General features: G+C 34.0%; 1 long non-coding RNA gene across 1 annotated transcript in view; it reads right to left on the bottom strand.

The window, feature by feature from the left end:
• The window catches only part of LOC135271573 (uncharacterized), a 173,085-nt gene that overhangs the window by 26,947 nt on the left and 124,994 nt on the right, over positions 1–21,144 (bottom strand). The window contains exon 3 of the long non-coding RNA XR_010339695.1: positions 8,906–9,013. This is a non-coding gene — a long non-coding RNA (uncharacterized LOC135271573). The remainder of the gene's footprint in view (positions 1–8,905; positions 9,014–21,144) is intronic.

Consider the following 21,144-nt stretch of genomic DNA (forward strand, 5'->3'; position numbering starts at 1 on the left):
ACAAGCAAAACTCCATCTCAAAAAAAAAAAAAAAAAGTAGTCATAAAGATGGCAGGCCGGGCGCAGTGGCTCACGCCTATAATCCCAGTACTTTGGGAGGCCAAGGCGGGTGGATCACGAGGTCAAGAGATCGAGACCATCCTGGTCAACATGGTGAAACCCCGTCTCTACTAAAAATACAAAAATTAACTGGGCATGATAGCGCACGCCTGTAGTCCCAGTTACTAGGGAGGCTGAGGCAGGAGAATTGCTTGAACTCAGGAGGTGGAGGTTGCGGTGAGCCGAGATCATGCCATTGCACTCCAGCCTGGGTAACAAGAGCTAAACTCCGTCTCAAAAAAAAAAAAAGACGGCAAGAATGGGACCACATTTTGAAGGGCTTGGCATAGTTTACCCTAGATGGAAATTTAACAAGCAAAGCTGAGCTCAATGTAGATTTTACACACTAATCAATAATATCATATAATATATTAGTATTAATGTTTCATGGAAGTGCTTAATTCTTACTTTTGAGAGGTCATTTTTAACGTCCCTAAAATTTCTTTTCCAGGTATGTACATTATAATGAAATAACCTGATTAATCTGGGAAACTAGGATACTTCCTTAGGTATGGTATAGTTTATGCTTAAGCTACAATAGTAACAACATTAGAACTGTTGAAATGGCACTGTACATATTATATTTTGGAGAACTCACATTTAAGTAGAGTCATATAAAAAAGGGAGCTTATTAAAAGTTAATAGTTCATGTTATTTGCAATATCTTTTTTGTTAAGAGTTGGTTATGAAATGACACCTCAAATAAGCGGTTTAGCTTTTCTAGGAATAGATAGAAGGAAATTTTATTTGCCTTAAAAACATTGAGACAGGATCTCTAGGGTGAATAATTAGATTCTTGTAATTAAATCCATTTTGAGCTGTTGTTGGTCATGGTGTTTTAACCTCAAACCATTTGCCTACGTAATGCAGGAATGACTCACTTGGATGCAATGCAGGAATCAATTGTGCAATTGCAATATTAGGTTGTGATTGTTCGTTCATGGGAAATCATTATGCAAGTCAAGAAAATGTAATTTACAGGTGAACAATTGTTTCTCATTGGGTGGACATGAGTGTGTCTGGGGAGGTTACACTGGGATTTTCCATTTATTAATTTGACTTTTTCCAGCATGTTCTTTTCATTTACCGTTCAAAAAGAGCTTGCTCTTTTCAAATGCCATCGTTCTATCTTGAGTTACATTAAAAAAATTTTTGCAAATATCAGGATGATATATGTAAGAAACACATTGGGCTAGAAATTCCTCTTGCAGAATTTTACAGATATCCTTACTCTAATATTTGAAATGGTATAATTTCACTAACATATAGACAGTAGGCACAGTATTTATTAATTTATTGCCTTCATGAAAACAAATATGCTATATAAAAGTCAGGTAGATTTTAATTCCTGGGATGAAAGCACTCACTCTAGCAGCCTAAGCTTGCTTGCTGTTTTGCTAAAAACAGCTAAACATGCTGAAAATATATGGAACCATGTTCTTAAGTGCCTCAATAATTTGTCAAAAAACTGCAGAAAGCATTCCATTCAAAATGTGAACACTGAAGATGACTTATAGCTTTAGGGCACCAATAAACTTAAATGTTAGTTTTTATGGTTATTTGGGAGCTTGAAGGACATCAGATAAAGCTCAGGGCCCTCTCAATGGGGAAAGGTTAAAAAGAACCCTCCTAGAAATAGGAATGCTTTTACTTGCTGGTGAGAAAGTAAATTAGTTCAACCATTGGGAAGAAGGTATGGTGATTCCTCAAAGATCTGGAACCAGAAATACCATTTGACCCAGCAATTCCATTATTTGGTATATACCCAAGGGAATATGATTGTATTACAAAGATACATGCATGTATATGTTCATTACAGCACTATTCCCCATAGCAAAGACATGGAATCAACCCAAATCCCTTCAACAATAGAGTGGATAAAGAAAATGTGGTACATATACACCATGGAATACTATGCAGCTATAAAAATGAATGGGATTGTGTCCTTTGCAGGGACATGAATGAAGCCAGAAGCCATTATCCTCAGCAAAGTAACACAGGAATAGAAAACCAAATACTGCATTTTTTCACTTATAAGAGGGAACTGAACAATAAGAACACATAAGCACAGGGAGGAGAACAGCACACACTGGGGCCTGTTGGAGGGTGGGCTGGGGGAGAAAGAGCATTAGGAAAAATACCTGATGCATGCTGAGCATTAATACCTAGGTGATGGATTGATGGGTGCAGCAAACCACCTTGGCACACATTTACCTATTTAACAAATCTGCACATCCTGTACAAGTACTCCAGAACTAAAAAACATAAAAAAATAAAAAAGAGCCCCCGGAAAGTTGGCACTCCAAGAATACACTCTCAGTTTAATGAGCTAGAAATAAACTTATCAATCCTCCCACCAGTGGTCTGAAAGAAAGGGTAACTGTATCAAGACTAGAAAAAAAATCTTCCTTAATAATTCATTGCTATAAGGTATTCCTCATACAAATTTGCAACACAAATCCATACTAGTTAATTTGTCAAAATAATACCACTTGTTCTCTCTCTGGTTTTTTGAAGAAGTAAGTGAAATATTTGCAAAAACACACAACTTCACCTCCACTTCCAAAGAATTCTCACAGGTAAATTCCAAGAATCATGAGCTCTTAGGCAAAAATTATGAGACACATACACACAAAACCAAGGCATTATGAACAAGAGGAAGCAGCAAAACAAAGAATAACTATATATCCAGAAAGATTTCTAAAGCTGTGATTATGAGAACACCACAATTCCATAATATAAACTCTATATGTATAACGTAATTATAGAATCAAGAAGGCACTGGCCCTATTTGCGCCAATAAGCCTTAGAAAAATGTAGAGTATAAAAAAATGACCAAGTCAATTTTATAAAGAAAGAACTAAATAAGACTTCAAGAAATAAAACATCTGATTACTATGAAAATCTCAATGAGAATATTTGACAATGTATTATTTTACTAAAGAAAAAATTAGTGAACAGGAAGTTAGCCTTGAGAAAATTATCCAGAATACAGCACTGAGATAAGGTGAAAAACATAAAAGAAATATAAGATAATTTTTAATTGATATTTCAAAGGGGAAGAAAAAAAAAAACACATGCAAGCAATTTTGAAATCCAACTAGGAAAATCCCATTTAATTTCAACAATCTTCTGTAGTCTCAGGCTCTGCCCTCTGGGCTCACAGCTCTATCCTTGAAGTCATCATTTCTTCCTCATGAAGGGTACCATGTGCTTGAAACTGAATAGTTTTAATAGCCTGTTTTCTGCTTGTGGTATTTCGAGAATCTGACAGCTTGTATTTTTTCTTTTCCTTCCTTCCTTCCTTTCTTCTTTCTTTCTTCTTTCTTTCTTTTTCTCTTTCTTTCTTTCTTCTTTCTTTCTTTCTTCTTTCTCTCTCTTTCTTTCTTTCTTTCTTTCTTTCTTTCTTTCTTTTTTTCTTTCTTTTCTTTCTTTTGTCTCCTTTCTGCTTCTCTCAGTGCAGGTTGTCAGAGCATTTGTTGGCATGCATAAAAAACCTTGTGGGTCTCCTGTGTATGTCATAGGGATCATTCTGTTAGTTAAGAGGTTTCTCCACAGATCTTTCCTGGATACTCCCATCTATGTTTTTAGCTTCTGCTTAGATAGCTTAAAAGATCCATGAGACAATGCCTAATCCTCCTTGCGATGAAATTTTTTGACTTTTTGGTTGATCTTTCCAAGGTGCTAGCAAAAGCTGTCTAGGTACACTTTGGCTTTCTCTCTAGAGCATGTTTTGTTGATAGTATAGATCCTAATTTAGGATTTTGTTATAATCTGGAAGGCTGAGAATTTCTCAAATCATCAAGTCCTGGTTTCTTTGGGCTTAATGTTTTTTCCTCAAATGAGCTCTTTTCTCATATACTTTTCTATCAGCAGCTAGAGAAAACCAGGTTGTATCTCTAACAGTAGGCTTGGAGATCTCTGCTAAATGCCCAAGTTCATTGCTTACTAGTAGTTTGTTTTCGACGTGTGTAGGACACAACTCAATGAGGCTTTCCTAAACTATGTAACAAGGATCTCCTTTCTGTAAGTTTCCATGAGCATGCCCTACCTTTCTTTCTGAGTCTGCACCAGAAGACCTTTTAACTTTCCTGCTTCTACCAACAATCTGTTCATGATGATTTAGATATGCCTGAAGATGATTTAGGTTTCCTCATGATGTGCCTCACTTCCTTCTGAGTCTTCACCAAGAGTCTTTAACATCCATACTTCTTCTGTGTGTGTGTGTGTGTGTGTGTATGTGTGTGCACGTGCACGTGCATGTACATGTGCAATTCTTCAAAGGAAAAGATTCCAGATCAACTCACAAAAATACAGGAGTATAAGAGGAAATATATAATAAGGAAAATGAAATCTTGACCATGGCAACAATAATGCCTTACTGAGTTTAGAAAAATTTTGACCAATCTTAATCTTGAAAAAAGATGCAAAATTTCAATAAAATTATTAGCCAATCAAGTCAAGATTAGTATTCAAAATGTATCTAGTTTGGTACATTAAGCCAAGATGGCTTGATAATTAAAAAATCAATTCATATTATCCACCTCATACAGCAAGGTGGTTGAGTTCTCACCAAATTTATACTTACTTTTTCCTGGGCACCAAGCTGGAGAATATTTGCTAGCTGAGAATAGGAAATGTTGGTTGGGTTTTATTCGGAAGCACATGAGACAGACTGGTTTGTATAAATTCCAAATCTGACCTAGAAAACCTACCATGTGTGTGTCTCCTTATTCCTGGATTGCTATGGTGATAACTAGTATCAAATTGATGTTGGAAAACAAATGTTGAAGATGAAAGGATCACTGTCAGATTGTCTCTAAATGACTCTTTGAAGGAGAGAGATGTCTTCAGCAACCTCATTACCTACCCTGACCTTAGCTTACATTATGTTTGAACTATTACATGTTTGGTTAATTAGGAATTAATATGCTTCAACTCACCATATTCACAGATTGAAGGAGAAAAATCAAATACAGAGAATTTCATAAAATTTAACATCTAGTTGTAATAAAAATTGACAAGCTAAAATAGGCATTTTTTTACTTTTATAACTGTTGCATATACTACCCCTCTTGAAACGAAACAAATCAAAATGACAAAAAAATATAGAGCAAACATCTGACTTCATGATAATAATACTGACCTTGAGAGAATAGTGAAAAAATAAAAGGAAGTAAATATGAACTGTGAAAAGGATGAAATGAAAATAACATAATTTTTCAACTGTAAAAAAGGATAAATTATTAAAATGTATGAAATGTCTTTATTGTTACTAAACAATCATGTACAAAAATCAGTTATATTTCTGAGCACCCAACACAAGCAGCAAATATATTTGCTACCTCTTCTAGTAGCTTTGGATATTAAAATAATCTAGGAATAAATTTTACAAAATGTTTTTGAAACACCTTATTTTAAAGCTTTTATGAAAGAATGGTTTCACTTTAGGAAAAAGAAAGTCCCAGAAACATGGCAGTTTCCACCAAAATTAATATAAGCACTCAATGCAAACTTAATCAGGACAGGTTTGTGCACGTCTCTGAGTGCATATAAACGTAACGAGCTGATTCTAAAATTGATATGGAAGAGCACAAAGCCAAAAGTGGTGCAGACAGTTCTGAAGAACTAAACAGGGAGGTAATTTACCCTCCAGATGTCAAGATTAATTTTAAAGCCATAGTAATTAAGACTATGATATTGATTAAGGAGTAGATTAACTGATCAATGGGACACAATATAGGGTACAGATACAGATCCAGTAACATGGAAACTTGATTTATGGCAAAGCTGTTATTACAGATCACTAGAGATTGATGGCTCTTTTATTAAATGAGGCTGGGAGAATTGGCTATTAATACTAAAAAAATGGATCCCTGTTTCACATTTCATAAAAATTAATTCCAGGAAAATAAAAGACCATCATGTGAAAGGTAAAACCATAAAACTTTTGTAAAATACATTTTATAAAATATTAGAAAATATATTCAGATGTATTTGTGACCTTGAGATAGAAAATGATCTATTAAAAAAGAAACAAAAAGTGAAATCAATAAAAGAAAAAATGATAAATTTTAACACATAAAATAGCATCTGTGTATCAAATGTAATAATGCATAGAGTGAAAAGACAAGGCAAAACATTAAAGAAAATATCTGTAACACATAAAACTACAAAGAATTAGCATTTAGAATCTCTCTCTCTCTCTGGAAACAGACAGATAAATAGTAAATACTAATATATATACATATATATATATGTATGAGGCAGTAAGATATAATCATTAGAAAAATCAGACAAAAACTCCAATAGATATTTCACAAAAGAAGAATCAAGAATGACTATAGGAGAAAAAAAGTTCAATCTAATTAGTCATCAAAGCAATGAAAATTTTTTAAATGAGTTGTTTACATCTCCCTGATTGACAAAAATTTAAATGTCAATGAAGTTGTAGGTCGCTGGAATACTTTTGATGGTTGATGGGTATGTACACTGACATAATTGTTTTGGAAAGCCTTTTGAGATTATTAATAAACTTGAATATGATTGTGCTTTGTGACCTAGCAATTCTATTCCAAGGTGTGTGTGTGTGTGTGTGTGTGTATGTATGTGTATATATGTATATATGTGTATGTATACATATAGAATATAAATAGTGAATATGCATATTTTATATGTAAATTATTTTTATATTTATTTTATATTTTATATAAATTTAAGTATATAAATTATATATATATAATATATAACTTTTTGTAAGTGCACAAAAAGACATAAGCAAGAGTGTTTATCACAGAATAATTATAATAGTGGAAAACTGGAAACAAGAAATATCCGCAGCAGTGGAACAGAAAAATAAACTGGAGTATATTCATATAACAGGATACTTACATAGCAATGAAATTGAAAAAGTTATAGCTACACGTAACAGCATGGGTGAAACTCAGAAATGTAAAAAGGCATGTCAAGAATGTCCAGAAGCCTACTAAGAGGGATGCATTCAGTTTAAATAAAGTTTGAAAATGTGAAAAACCTAATAATACATCGTTGGAGGGATGATGCTTCAATGGTCTCTAAGGTGGTTAACTGAACCTTCTGTACTAATGGCATCTTGCCTCCACCCTCCCTCTCTAGTTTCCTAATTCTCTCTGGAAGGCAGATGTATTTCCATTTATTCTGCCCCATCTACAACCAATGATAACATTTGCAGAAAACTTTTATAAGTTCACTGCAAAGCTCAGATGTGGGGGAACATAGAATTAGGTGAAGGGATTCATGCAGTACTCAAGTTCACAGCCGTGCGCTCTTAGATCAGTTTCTTAACCTTGACACTATTGACATTTGTGCTGGAAAATTCCTTCGTAGGGACTGTTGTGTGCAATGTAGGATAATTGGCAGAATTTCTGAGCTGTATGCGTTAGATATCCGTCTCCAGACATCGTCCAATATCCCCTGAGAGTCGGGGTGATGGGCAAGTTATCCATGGTGGAAGACGATTGTTTTAGATAATATACCTCACTGTCTCCACCTGGGATATCATAGCAAAAAAAATGAGGATTCTTTGAAATTTCTCTAAGTCAGAAACATAGGCGTGGGAAAGACTTGAGTTGGCAGAGTGTAAGGTGTGCATTATACAAGGTATTGTAGGGTTCTCAAGAAGTTGGACAGTCTTTGTAGTATTGCACAGGCCTTCCCTTTGCTTACGGCTGAACTCTTGCAAAAGAAAAGTTTGTGTTGAGACATTCAAAGCTCACCTTTCTTTCTTAAATGTCAGACAGGTCACTGCAATTGCATAATACAGGATCCAATATTATTATGAACACTTTTATTCTGTTCTCTCAGTATCTCTCATCTCAGGAAGACCTCTTGATTCCAAATTCAAGTTTCTTACTAATTGTGACACCTTCACGGTCTAGGAGAGTGCCTCTTTCCTTTCCCCACTCCCTTCCTCCCTCCCTCTTCACTTTCTTTCTTTCTACCAAGTACTTCCAAAAAATGGATATGATATGTATGTGTCAATATATTAAAGGAAAGTGCAAGTGTCCGAAGACCACCCTGAAGACCTCCCACAGATGATCTTCCACGGTGGTCCCCAAAGTGCCTTGGACATGTAGGTTTGATGGCACTCACTTTGAAAACACCAATATGGGATAAGCAATACCTCAGAGGAAATGAACATATAAATAAGATACAGACACCCGGATTGACAAATCTCAAGAATGTTAAAAATGAATGAAAGATATAGGATTCTGCTGAGTCAGGTGAATGGAGAATGGATACGAGAGTCTATTTATATTCAAACACACAATAAATCTGTGAAACTAGAATTTTCAATATTTCAGAATTTAATTTACATAGCCTCTTGCTTTTTGAAATTAATCAGGGTGGATCATGTAGAAAAACAACGTTGTGCTGTGGGAAAAGCTTAGTACCAAAATGTTTTGTTTGGCTGGTGTTACCCATTGACCTAATGGCTCTAGCAGAATCAACTACCTGTCTCAGTTTCCTTGTCTTCAAAGTGGGGCTAAGAGCCACGCCCACATCAGAGAACAGTTAAAAAAAATTACATGACATGACCTTGGTAAAGTACTGAGCCTGAGGGAGAATAGAGTAGAATAGACTTTGGCAAATACTCATTTTATCCACCCTGGAAGCCTACAAGAAAGGTCGTAAGTGGGTCTCTCCTTTTCTGGGCTATGCATTAGAAATTAAGGTACAAAGTTGTAATGGCTTTAAAATGTATGAACTTTTCATTCACATAATGCATCAAACTAAAGGCAAAGAATAGAAAGTAAACGTATTTTACCGTGACAATAGCCCAGGTCTTCTTTTTTTTTTCCCCCTCCGGTGGTAATCTTCAGCATTGTCACATACTTGGAGTTCCTCTTTAGTTGGTGGCAGTCAGCAGGGTTCTCTGAAAACGATTTACAAACAAATTGTGGCTGTTCTGAAACTAGGGCAACTGATATCTTGGGCTTCATCTGCTTGGTGTTTTAGACCTGGTCCTTATGTTAGTGTTCCCATATTAAAGATTGGCCATGGGCCTTCCCAACGCCAGTGTATGCAGATGGATGGCCTAAGGTCCTTAACCACAAACGTTAATGCTAAAAATGATTATTTGTGTGTGTCTGTGTGTGTCTGAGAGAGAGATGAGCTACACTGAAATTGAAAACAGCAGGAAGGTCTATACAAGACATATTTGCTTTTCTTTTTTTTTCATTTTGAGATTGAGAAGTTTTAAAATGCAAATGAACAAGATTAAACAAATGTTACAGGTTGAAATGGTAGAAACTCACTTTCCTGGATCTTGGAATAGTTCCTCCTTGGTAAGACACACCTGATCTTTTTTAAAAAAATAAAGCTCAAGGAAGTTTAAAGCTGTATGAATATGCTGTAAAGAAAACAGCTTCTCAGATAGCAACTTTGATTTTTAAATGGTTTCAGATGAAGCTGTTGAAAGATCATATTCTTTTTTTAAAATATAAAATTGAATAAATATTTCATTAAAGATGAGTAAATAGAATGCTTGAATTTTTTCTAATGAATTGTAATATTGTTTGGACTGCCAGTCTAAATGTGTGGGGATGTTGCTGAGCAGTTTCTACACTTCCAGATGCAATAGATGCTATATGCAAAACATTTTTTTCTTTTCTATATATCAGATACATCCAGCAATACCTGCTTCTGTGTTATTCTTGGCCTGGCAAATTGTTGAGGGTTAAAAATTCCATTACTGTAGCAATTCTTATACAAGAAAATGTATATTTTCTATTTTCACTTGTTTTTATTCTCAAATTTTAAATAATTTTTAACATGTGAGTGTACAAAAAAAGGATTCTCTTATGATTCATGTTCAACTGGCAACTTACATATGAATTTAGGAAAAAGACAATTTATGATATTTCTGAACTGTGGCTCTATCTTCATAAGTTAATCATGCTACACTTTAAATTGATGAAAATAGCATACACAAAAGAATAAAAACGAAAAGGATTTTCTGATTTTTTTCTGATATAACATTTCAAAGTATTGCAGTTGTCCCTCAGTGTAGTACCTGGCTTTTATTATATTAATCCACGCTAACAAAAATAAATAAATAAAATGTGAATGGCACCATAAACATGTAAGATTTAAATTCCTTTTAGTTTGTTTTAGCCATTTAACCATGAGGTCATCTAGGGGCTAACGTCAGGAAATTCCTAGCTAAATGCCTGCACAACACGCCTTCACTTGATGCAATTTTGAAGCTATTTTGTCATCATTCACTGAGGATGAATTATATTACTTTTAAAACAAGTATATCCTAATGCTCACCTTCTCCAATTGTTATAACATTAGCATGAATAGTCTTACTTTTTTTGTCTATTACATTATAGATGCATATTCAAATTTCTGTTTACTTGAAAGGCAGTTTTTCTGCCATGATAATCAATGTTAGTTGAGATAGAATAACTTGGTTATCTCTTCTTTAGAGGTTAAAATCAGCCATTGTTACAATTTTTCCCATCATTAGCAGCATTCTTTCTGGACTAAGCTTACAGTATAGGTTTGTTTTCTCCTAAAGCTGAAATTTGTAAATACTTTCTGTGTCTCAAATTAATTAACAGATTTACTGCCACAGAAAGTCTAACTTTTAAGCAACAATTTCCTTCATTTATATAATTTCTTTCATTCAACTAGATATAGAATTCTTCGCTTTCTTAATATTGGGAATAAATGTTTAAGTATCTTAAGTTCATGTTCGTAGTCTTTATAAAAGCTTTTTCCTGCAAAACTGTGCATGGTAAAAGTCTAGCTTGGACATTAGCTTGATGTATTAAATACGGAGTGTTGGCATTGGACAGGTCCAGAAACACTATGTTGTCCAGACTCAGCAGGAATTGTATATGGGTAAGCGGCTGGAAACAGGAAGGAACGCAGGACCCAATGGGAGTCCAGGGACAGAGAACACTCTTCAAGTTCAAACAAATAAAGCATCTCTGTTGGCTAGTGTAGTTCACCAGCTAGCAGAGGAGAAAACAGACATGCACAAGGCGACACCATTTCTTAGTGCCAACACTTAGTGCCAATATCTTCCTATTCATAATTGGTCTGTGAGAGATAGAGTAAAATATTGTAAACCTGTTGCCACACATTCTCACTGTGTATTTAGGAATTCTTGGAGGCACCGTGTAAGTGCAGGAGAAGACAGATGGAGTATCTAATTATTCTAAAGATAAAAATGAATGAGGTAGAATCTATTCAGTAGACTAATAAGTAGTCTTTAATGGATCTAGTAGAATTTCTCTTTTGGAGTGTTGCAATATAGTATTTGTTTTCTCATTTGCTAATGTAGCCATAAAGATAGACCTATTGTCCATTGTAATGAAAGCAAGAAATACTAAAACACGAAATATTTTCAAATTGGTTTTGGTGAAGATAAGCTTATTTCCCAATAAATGTCAGATGGCATATATTATAAGAGATAACTGAAGAAATTTAAATTAATATATTTTCCAGCCAAAAATGTCATGTATTTTTAGAAGTTCACAAAAGGATGTAAAATATGCATCCAAATGTTTATCAATAGTAATTTATTTCAATCAAGATAACTTACACCACTTGTGGTCATCAGATCTTACACACATTACGCCTCAAGAAATTATCTAAAATCTAAGGTGTTAGCAAAATAGTGTTTACACGTATTTTATAGTATGAAATTTAACTTCAATTTACATATTCATATAAGTTGTTTAGCTGGGGCACTGCTTTACTAAAAACTTTCAAATTCTCTATTTAGAAAAAGTAAATATTTTAAGGGAATATTTCAGCTGTTAAATTTCTACAGAGGTTAAAAAGAAAAAAAAAGAAGCCTGTGATCACCTAGCAAGAAACTCCACATTCACTTTGATGAAAGTTTATGAACCTGAAAGGCTGCGTTTCTTGCCTGTTTTTTCTTAAGCACATCTCTGGGCATAAGAAAAGAGATGAGATTTGCTGGAAACCTTCTTATTACTCTTAAAGATTTTGAGCCAAACTGTGTGTACAAGTTGCAGTGGCTTTACCTTTGAAATTGGACATAAGTTTACAGCATCCAGCATAGTGCCTGACTTACAGCAATTGTAATTGATCCAAGGCTCTGATAAATTTTGAAACATTACCTTTAATCCAAACATATTCAAATTTGCAAGTATAGTATGAAAGAGAGAAGACCATATTGTAGATTAAGAGTATCCCTAAATTTTCATAGGCCATGATGTGATTTCCAGAATGTGCATTGCAAAGTTTACATATAGAATGCACTATATAAATGGCAAACTCAACTTCTATCTCTTCCATACTTCCATCCCTTATGTTCTCACATAATTGTATATTCTAAGATTGGCTTGAAATAAATCAAACTGTTTTGATAGGGAAGCACTGTAGTAATAAGTTGGTTTACAGGAGCCTGTATAGATAGAGCAGGACTCAATCAGGTAAACGGAAGAGTTCCAAACTGAAGAAGGACCGCTTCACAAACAGGAAGGACCTCTTGAAGAAAGGTTCTGAACTGAAAAAAGTTGAAGTCAGCACAGCTATACAACTATGATGATAAAAAACAGGACCCACCAACTGCTACCGTCAATTGGCATTTTGCTTTCTCAGACATCCCAAGCTCATTCCATCAGGTACACTTGCTCAGTGATGTGACTAAGTTTGGGCAAACATTCTTGTTACTCTTAAAGATTTTGAACAAAACTGGTGTGTGCAACATGCAGTGGCTTTACCTTGAAATAGGGCATAAGTTTACAGCATCCAGCATAGTGCCTGACTTATAACAATGGCTCAACCTTCAACAGTCAATAATACTGGTGGTAATATTTCAATGTTGTCTTTTTTTAACAGTATGAATGGTGGAAAAGAGAGGCACAGAGAGAGCTTCTAGTGAAGTCAAACCTCTGGAAATGCTTTTTGTCTTATATAGCCCCACTCTGGCAATTTTTTAAAAAAAGTTCACCTTGTCCTATTCTTTTAAATTAACTTCTTTCTATAATACAAAATTTGATGTTCATAGTTTGACAACTTCTTAAATTAATTCTACAAATTAGTACAGTCTCACAATTTCATCTTGTACTTGTCCACAACACAATTTCAAGTTATTTATGCTTTGAAATAAGTACAAAATTGTACTCAATATTCTAGCTAACTATATTTTGCTACTAATTCTCACATTGTTAATAGAGTTAATATAATGTAGCTAATAAACACATTTACAATTTTCAACATATGTTTTAACCCTCAGTAAACTACACTTACCTGTTAGCAGATATGCCAAAAAAAGACCAAAGCAAGACAAAACATAAAGCATATAATACAGTTATTTCGGTTATCGATGATGACGTACATCAGCAAAATTATTTATGCAGTTGTAACTTTCTGTTTCACATCTAAAGTGCTTTGGTATTCTACAGCATTTCTAAATTAAACCACACTTTCAATGGTCTTGCTTCCAGTAGCCAAAATTCTTTAAATGTTTTTTTAAATTAAAAAATTAACATGTATTTTAAGAAAAAAGGGGTCTCTATTTATGAAATGTATTTTCAGAGTTAAATCCAAGGCTGGTAAAATAAATTTTTACTTATGAGAAGAAGTTGAATATTGCAAAATAACAAATGTATCATAAAAACAAATGTGATTCAGTTTAATTTCAGAAACTAAGTAATGTGCTAAGCAAATAAGCGCATATTTTGACCCTAAGTATCTGACATTATGCATCTGTAAATAAATATGTTTTTAAATCAGAGTATTTACAAAGTTGTTCCTCCTTCGCTAATCTGTCAGGAATCAAATTTAATGTTCTTCTTGCTTCACTGGATAACATCCAAAGCAACAAAGCCATTGAAAAGAATTCCACTTCCTTTGCTAGTTGAGGTGATAGTGACCTCATCAACTCCAGCAGGGGAAACTAGATAGCTCTAAAACCAGCTGTTTCCAGAAGGAAAAAAGATAGTAATTTTATGACACTGCATAGTAATTTTTTTCCACTTATTTTACATTTGTACTTTTTGAAAATTAAAGTACAGATCTGAAAAGGGCTATGGAATTTAGTAGTCAGTAGCATGACTTTTTCACAAAAAAGTATGTCACAGGAAAACACAATGGTTAATATTTATGAATAAGAATTGCGTTTTCCTTTCCCAGTTTTTGTGTTGTAACAAAAAAGGTACAAACCACTGAAAGTAGATCTTCTTTTATCTATAAAATATGCTATGTCAGTCTTATCATATTCTGAACTTCTCATAATCTGAGTAAAAATATACTCTATCTGTTCAAAAAATATGCTATATTTGTGATTTTTACATATACCCACTATATACCAGACAGTAACATTATATTTGGTGAATGACGAAGAAACATAGAGAAACACACAATGAACAAACAGAACAGACAGGAGAGGCTGCAGCAGCCATAAAGCACACCTCAGATACTTCCATGGGATAGAAGGGCTCTTTCCTGACCCACCTTTCACAATAATCACTTAGCAGAAATTCTTTTCAAAATATTAATTTAATTCCTAATAGTAGAAAATAGCATTACTTATTTGATTATGGAATTTGCTTTATTTTTAAGATATAAGGAAAAATGAGAATTAAATTCTTTCCTGCTAAATTCTTAATGAACTGAATGTTAATTTTCAATACTTCCAACTGCTGAAGCTGTAATGAATGAAACTCGATTTCTACACAACTTATGTCTTACTCAGCATATAGGGAGAGCTACTAAATAAAGAAGCAACACTAAATTTCACCTCTCTACTCATAATAAGTAAATGAAGAGTTGATTTCTACATCTTGAAAATGGAAAAAATGTTTCTAAATCTTCAGCTATGCTCAAAATGTCAATCATTCTGACCAACAGAAGCAGTCATCTTCCTAGGTAGTTAGACTTGAAAAATATCCCAGACTCATGTATGCTTTGGCAATCACTGTATGGCTGGATTCCCACACTCTACCTAACTCTTCATTGAATAGATTTCTGAAAACTTTTCCTTTGCTCAAGTGAATTTTTATTTCCAGGAGGATGTGCTTTATGCAGTAGCAAACAGCTTAGAAGTGATAAAAGCCTTCCTCAATATTTAGCATAGGCTCCTTGGAGCCAACTGACAGTAATTTAAATTGAAGTTGAAGATGAAAATGTAAAGAATGCCAACTTCTGAATGAGTCTGGAATGCTGCCTATAAAAAGTGATATTAATTTGATACTCAGATGGCATTAAATACAGGAAAACAGCAGTGTTCATACTTCCCGGGCAAAAGAGGAGTTAATATTTCTGTGTTCTCTGGGTGGCTTGATGAAGTTTGCAACTTAGGGAAAGTCACTTCTGTTTATTTTTGTGTGTGGGCATCATTTAGTGTGTATGTGAAGCAGGGATAATAGCTCCTACTTGGAAATCACTTTGAAAACTCATGTATAAGTAGGAAGCAGAATTGCATTAGTATGATGTAGGTTTTGGCAAATGTACTGTAAGCTATTGTAAATAAGTGATCCCATGAAGGTACACACATAAATCTGCTTCCATAGAAAACCTCTATATACATTTATTAAAGTGCAGTCCCCTATAATATTAAATTTCGTGCTGGGCAGCTTCTCTAACTTTGTTCAATCTGTTGACCTTCGCTGTAGAGAAAACCACTCTTATTTATTTGCAGGTCTTGACTATAAAAACATGAGGGGTGTAAAAATCAGTTCTACGCATTGTATGCAAGGCAGTAATTACAATTTAGAAATCAAAAGCAAGGAAACTAAAACGATGTTAGTGTTTTAAGATGTGATTTTATTTTTCTAAAAAGTTGTTTGTTTATTAGATTTATTCTATAATTTCTTTCTAAAAGTCTTCATAATTAAACAAGAAAAACTTACTATGTAGTTGCATATATTGCATATATTTAAAATAATTAAATGATAAAATTCATAAATAAATTCATAATTAAATAAAATTCATAATTTTATCATAATTTGATAAAATATAAGGGAAAGCTATTTTGTATTAACTATATTATGAACTCATAGTTTAGATCTTTTTCATAAAATATCAATTAAAATATCATATATATTTTACATCTATTAATGTTTTGGAAAAAATAATTGAGTACACATTTAAATTTCTTAAATAATATATATCAAGGATCTCAGCCTTAAACTGGGAGAATTATTTATTTTTGACTATTTTTTTCAGATTAAATTGCATTATTCTTTCTACTTATTAGAGGTATTGAAGAAGATGTTTATATTCCTTGATTAAAAGTTATGATCTTATTTTTCAAATGTATAATTAAAAAGACTTACACTCTGCCCTCTCAGGACACCAAAATTTTTTTTAAGTTATGGTCTTGCAGCTTATGAATAATATAAATTTATATCTTTAGGGATTCGATTTCATTTTTCCTACAATGAGGTCATTTCTTCAAAGGGAAAACATCTGTGAAGCCAGTCACAGGTAAGATTTCTAATTTTTCTCAAAGCCAGTATTTCTCATTGGGCATAATCATTGGTCTATTCCACTGTGGGCATACAGATCATTTTTCTTTTACATTTTTAAATGAACTTTTCCCAAGCCAAATCATATCCTCGAAAGCCAATAAATGCTAAGATTTATTTATTGAGTGCTTACTAAGTGACGGGTACTGTGTTAAGTAACTCAAATAGGCTCTCTTGCCAAATCCTTACATGTGCTCTATTAGGCTTTTACTATATTCATTTTAGTGAGGAGAAAATGAAACCATTAAGAGTTTAAATAATTTGCCCAAGGTCATGCAGCCAATGCATAGAAAAACATTTTAACTTGTTTGTTTGAGTCTGTACTATAATGTTAAAGAAGAATTCCATATAGAATGATATTAGAAATGTCCCTGATGGCAATTCTACAAGGGATTAATGTAACTGTCTTAAGTAATCATAGAAAGGCTTTGAAAATAAATAATGTGATGTTTGTGGAACATCTAAAAGTAGAAGAGTGGATATTCCTTAGTTAGGAAGAATAATTTGCAAATTAATTTTACCAGGATGAACACTTTATTTTAATTAAGATGAAGTATTTTTCTTTCAGTTACTGGTTCCTAGAGATAAGTGATGATTATTTAAATTTCTAACAATGTAGTTGAAATGAATATGTTTTGCATTTCATAACAGAGACATGAGGATAGTCAACTCTTGGGGTAAGTCAATCCATGCCAATACATTCAAGCTGGCAAACAACTTTTGAATAGCATAAGGTAAACTCTGCTTCCTGAATTTGCTAATCTTTCTTATAGGTATTACATATCACTAAAAATAAACAGTAAAAAACATAAATATCTGGTGAGGATCACATTACAGAATGGCTTCTTCTTTCCAGTCTCTCTGTCTCAGTTTGGTTAGCCTTCTATTCATCTTCCACAGTGTTTCTACCCAAAATTTCTAATCAACTTTTATGTCTTTGCTTTAAGTTCTTTATTTCTAATTGATTTATTATAAAGTTTAGACTTGAAGGAGTCCTTAATATTCGGATTTCAGCTCACCTTTCTAGCCAATCTCTCATCATATCTCTACACACAGTCTAGTACAGCCCTTCTGATCTGTTTATCCCTTTGAATGCCAAGTTCTCTGAGCTGTTCCTTTGCCTGGAATAAACTCCTCTCCCATTGTGACTTTTTAAAGATCTATTTCAAGAATTGCCACATCTCAGAAGTTGCTTAGCAAAGTTAAATGTCCTCTTCAGAGCATTTCTTCTAAGCATTCTTAATATTTTGGGCACATTTTTAATGTAAATGTATCACACAATTTTATGGTTATTGTTTCACTTCTATGTCTCCCTTAGAATATTCTGATATTCTTTAAGTCAGATATTCTGTTCTGATATTAATTGAATGATAATAAATACCCTCAATTCCACGAGTTTTCAAACACTATATATATGTATATATATCCAATGCCCACAAGAACAGACTCTACTGAATTTAACAATCATTTTTTTTTTTGCCTACTTGACATAATTTTACTATGTAGCAGTTGTTCAATAAATATTCAATGACTGTAATTAATGTTTTCACAGCACTATACAAAAAATGTAAAAACCAAATTAACCCCACAAAGGGATATATATTTAAGTCTCTAAATTATTTGTTGTTTGTTTCAATTAAAATATTTTTTAAATTCACAAAATAATTTGAACAGTTTATCAGTATGGACATCTATGGAATTCTAAATTATATTAACAAATAGAAAATATACGTAACAGAAAAATATTATCCAACTTGAGCTTTGCCTATAGTCACTCCCTCTCTTTTTCCAGGGAATAAGGCAAGTTTAAATTAAAGGCATGATCCACTCACTTACTAGGTGTTTACCCCATGTAAAACATTGCTTTAGAATCTATTACAAATGACCTTCATATAAAATGAAGTGTTCCATATTATATTATGAAATTTAAGGGCACTCTGCTCTTTCACTAGATGTTATATTTGGGGGGATACCTAAAAAATTTTAGTGGTTAATGTCTAATCTATTAATTCCCTCAGCATGACAGCAGAAAACAAGTTTTCAAGGGCTTCCTGAGTATAAAATCTGGACCCAAATCTCTAGGTCTATAATTTCATCAGCAGGAAGTGGCTTTTTGCAGACCTCACTGCTGCGTGATAAAGCCACTGATTCTGTGGCTGTTGATAAACTCCCTACATTAAAGTCTTCAACCTTCAACAATTTTCAATTCCAAGCAAAACCTAACAATTTTATTTTCTGTGTGCTTCTCATTTACCCAGAGTAATATGCTGTCCTTTCCCACGGCCTATCAGGTTAGCTCAGCTCGCGATGGTGAGAAAAGTTTCCTAGGTTCATTTTCCAGAACACTAGCTGCTTCACATTGACTGGATTGGAACTCTTCTTTCTCCAGCTAATAAAGAAGTCGCCTTTACATGTTATCCATGGTGGCAAGGAAAAATTCTAATGGATGGCTAGCTTACAGTTGAATTTTCTCTCTAGTCTGTGGGTTTTCAGAAAAAGCTACCCTATAAAGCTCTTGTAGGACTTTTGAGTACGAAAGAATGAAAAACAACAGAGAGAAACACCCAACACTTTTCTGATTCAGCACTTTTGGTCAAAGTAGATGAAGAAGACAGATTGAAGGGCTGGTTAAAAATGATGGTTTTTGTGTTAGCTGCTGCTGCTGCTGCTGTGTGTGTGTGTGTGTGTGTGTGTGTGTGTGCAGAAGCTGTGACCAAAATGTTTTTGCAAAGACAAGTGTTAAGTTAATCAATGGTTTTCAGTTCATTTCTGCAAACAGGCTCTGCTGGAAACCATGGTGTCTCTATAGCCAATCCAAATGGGTTTGTTGACTATCACAGGAGGGTGGGGGAAGGCAGATGCTAACATCAAGTGAGATGCAGTAAGAAGTTTTGAGGTTGACCTCTGGAATCAAACTCAGCTGCCAGAAGCCCTCTAGAAAAATCAAGTGTTAAATGCAATGATAAACTGAGGTCAGGGTGCCACTTTCCGATTCACCAGAAATCCAACACAATTATAAGAGAGTAGGGGTGGGAAAGAGACTTGTGTAGATCTATTTCTATTTACTAATAGGTATTTCTGCAGAATAAGGAACTATAACACTTGAAGACAGGTTATGCCAGCAGTTCGTCTACCCTATTTACTCGTGTGTCCATTTACCTTATTTGCTCAAGAGTGTCCTTTGAATGAAAAATGTGGCACAAATGGGCATTTCTAGTGGGGAGATGGTGAGAATCTGCATGGTGTTCATCTGAGTCTCAATGTCATAGGCTCATAGACAGACAGTATCACATATAGGAAACCCTGCCTGGATTATAAAATGAGCCTGGAGTGAGTACATGTGTACATCTGACAACACAGCCGTTTGCCTCTTCTTCCAAGCTGCAGTCTTGTTTTGGAGTGGAGAATGTGGGAGAGGACATTTTGAGCCCAGTACTAGCATAGCTTCTTAAGTTTCAAGATGCATACTTTAAATACCAGAGATGTGTCAGGTCCCAGTGTGACTTTAGATTGGAAAGGACTGATCAGCTGAGTCACTTGCTTTGAAACCCATAAGAGAAACATATTTGACTAGACATTCTGACAGTATTTATGTCAAAAATCCCCACCAGAATTGGTTTGTTTCTTCTAGTGAAGCCTGAGGTGGGTGTAATAAGACTAGTAGTCAGCTTGGTCAGGTCCTCAATAGTCACTGCCGTTTTTCTTCATTGTCTAGTGACTAACTCAGCACTGCCCATGGCCCTTCACACACAGAGGGCACTTTGGTGATAGCCAAAGCAGTGAGATACCCAGGCTTTCTCACTGCTGCCAACCGAGAATTCTTTCTCATTTTTTCTGTTCCACGATTGCTTTATACTGCTCAAATCTTGTTGAGGCTCTAATAAGAAGGCCAGGCAAAGACAGTCATGGAAAAGATAAAAACAGCATTTTAATAAATTGCACAGTGAAAAGTGACTTTAAATGATCAATGATGGAGAACAAGAGTGTAAAAATAAAACTGTATTTTAGTGCAATTGGTAAAACCAAACACATCTGGATGCTTTAATTTTAGGAAGCAATGTTAGATTCCAAAAAGTGAAATTATATGTGTGAAGCTCTAGGAAGAAAGCAATCTGCTGTCAAATAATCTGTGTGTCCAAGTGATCATGTGTATTCACTTTTACAATACTCTGAGAATTTTCTTAGATGTAATGGCTTTATTTATTAAACAGGGCTATTGATAGCTGGCCTATTCCAAAGTTTTAAGACTTAAAGAGAGAAAATAACCTGCATACTTGTAGGTCTTCACACACAGTCTTTAAATAAACAAATAAACAAAAAAAATCCTCTCTTTCTGTTAATTTAGTGTATTGCCTATTTCTTTTTCTTTTGTATTTTTCCTGAATGTAGTAACAAACAAAAGAATAATACAGAATAAATATAAATGGTTATTATTTTACTACTACAACATATGAACTATTTTCTTGTGTTCACATTCCCTTCTAGTTCTTTTCCAATAAATAAAATTCATTGCAGTGCCTCCTATAAGTAACTTTATAAATGTACCATA

The sequence above is a fragment of the Aotus nancymaae genome, unplaced genomic scaffold (assembly GCF_030222135.1).
Source record: "Aotus nancymaae isolate 86718 unplaced genomic scaffold, 86718_ANA_hifiasm-v0.15.2.pri h1tg000083l, whole genome shotgun sequence".
Classification (NCBI taxonomy): Eukaryota; Metazoa; Chordata; class Mammalia; order Primates; family Aotidae; genus Aotus; species Aotus nancymaae.